At 41.4% G+C, this 2,205-nt stretch overlaps 1 non-coding gene across 1 annotated transcript; it reads left to right on the top strand.

Moving 5' to 3' along the window:
- Positions 1 to 335: 335 nt before the first annotated feature.
- TRNAW-CCA lies at positions 336 to 408 on the top strand. Its single transcript has one exon. It is a non-coding gene; the product is annotated as a tRNA-Trp (tRNA).
- The last annotated feature ends 1,797 nt before the right edge of the window (positions 409 to 2,205 follow it).

The following is a 2,205-nucleotide window of genomic DNA, read 5'->3' as shown; positions in this document are numbered from 1 at the left end:
AGAAGGAGACTGACCAACATCTCTATAGTTATCATTCTGCACTGAGACAAGACTCTAGGGGCTGCGGGTGCAGAAGTGGGGAGACCAGTCCCCACTAAGCCAAGAGGTGATGGAGATTTGGACCTGAGCGTTAGTAGTTGAGATGGTGAGAAGTAGTTGGATTCTAGATATATTTTGAAAGTAGAGCCGACAGAATTAGCTGATGAATTAAATATGAAATATTACAGAAAGGCAAAATGGACAAGCATAATTAAAAGGAATTTCTCCTACATTTACCCAGACCTATTTTTTGGATATAGCATTGTAATGTTGATATAATAAGAAATATAGGGACTTCCCTGGTGGTCCAGTGGCTGGGACTCCGCACTCCAAATGCAGGGGGCCCAGGTTCGATCCCTGGTCAGGGAACTGGATCCCACATGCCGCAGCTAAGAGATCACATGCTGCAACTAAAGATCCCACATGCTGCAACTAAGACCCGGTGCAGCCAAGTAAACTTTAAAAAAAAAAGAAGAAGAAATATATATTTGGTCTAAGTCCCCAGTTCATGGCACAAAGCTCCTAAAACCCTTGTAATTTTTTGAGTGAGCTTTTAAGACCCTTAGAATCTCCAGAGTGGTAAGAGTATCTTTTTGCGTGTTAACGAGATGACTGGTGGCTGGTGACCCCTGGTGAGCTTCAGGGTGAGGACTGGGTTTGCCAGAGGAACTAGCCATGTGATTAGAGGGTTGGAATGCTCTGTACCATCCCCTGACCTCTAGGGAGGGGAGAGGGGCTGGAGATTGAGTTTATCACTAGTGGAAATTGAGTTAATTAATCATACTTACATAATGGAATCTCCATAAAAACCCTAAACAACGGGGTTCAGGGAGCTTCTGGATTGGTGAACGCACACACCCCAACTATACAAGGAGTGAAGTTCCAGAGCTCAGGACCCTTCCAAACCTTACCCTGTGTTCCTCCTCATCTGCCTCTTCATGTATATTTCTTACAATAGCCTTTATAATAAACCCACAAATGTAAGTAAAGTGTTTCCCAGAGTTCTGTGAGTCTTTATAGCAAATTATAGAGACTGAGGAGGGGGTTGTGGGAATCTCTGATTGGTAGCCAAGCTGGACAGAAGTGTAGGTAACCTGGGGACTTGCGATTAGCATCTGAAGCCGGGGGTAGTCTTGTGGGACTGAGCCATTAACCTGTGGGATCTGTGCTAACTTCGGATAGTTAGGGTCACAATGGAATTAAACTGTAGGACACCACTTGGTGACTACAGAGAATCGTAGAACTGCTTGGTGTGGAAAACCCACACACTGGATAGCAGAAGGGTTGTGAGTAGAGTGGTTTTCCTTTAAGCATTTAAATTTTTCTTGATCCCCACCATGCTGGATTTAGAACCTGTTTGTCTGCCTCAGCCGGGTCTGTGTGTATATTTCATTGAAGGTCACCAGCTCTGCTCTCTCCTTTGGGATTTTCTTAAATGTTCTGGATCATTTCACCTAGTTTGGAAAGTGTTTTAGTCCTGAAAGGGAATGTACTGGGGCTTTGAATTTTTTCCAAAATTCATCAGGAAGTCCTGGATAATCTCAAGCCTCTCCAGTGATTTTTGCGTCCACTTCTATTGGCTCTGCTAATGTGGCCATTTCTCTACAGGATTTGTCCTTAACTCTTCTTGGAGTAACTTTCTCATCTTCCCAGTTCAGCCTGCTTCCTGCTCTGTAAACTGGCAGTGGTGGGTACAGATCTTAATGAGAATGCTGAGAATTTTGATGATTCGACTTTCTACACAACATGACTACCTGAATGTGGAGGTAAAGTTAGGAGCCACTATACTCGGCTCCACGTGAGAAATTGTGGTTTTTGTCTCAAACATCACATTTTGAACTTGTTTGATTGTTGGTTATATTTTATACTTTTATTTATATATTACTATGTTTGACTCATTTTTTGTTACCTGCTATAGATAGAGCTTCTGAGCTCCAGCTTTATTCTTCCATTTCAGCCTGAAATCTATAATATTTTAATATTAATTTATCTTTGGGGCAGAAGCAATACATGTTTACATACACACACTCACACGCAAACACACACCCCTATATGTAAGAAAATGAAAGAAAAAAATCTGTAATTCTACCATGAAGTGATAATCATTAACACTGAGATAGTATTTTTCTATGATAATATAGTGAGAACTTTTAATATATATATTTA

The sequence above is a fragment of the Balaenoptera musculus genome, chromosome 18, assembly GCF_009873245.2.
Source record: "Balaenoptera musculus isolate JJ_BM4_2016_0621 chromosome 18, mBalMus1.pri.v3, whole genome shotgun sequence".
NCBI lineage: Eukaryota > Metazoa > Chordata > Mammalia > Artiodactyla > Balaenopteridae > Balaenoptera > Balaenoptera musculus.
The sequence above is the reverse complement of the archived record's forward strand: the minus strand, read 5'-3'. Positions and strand labels throughout refer to the sequence as shown.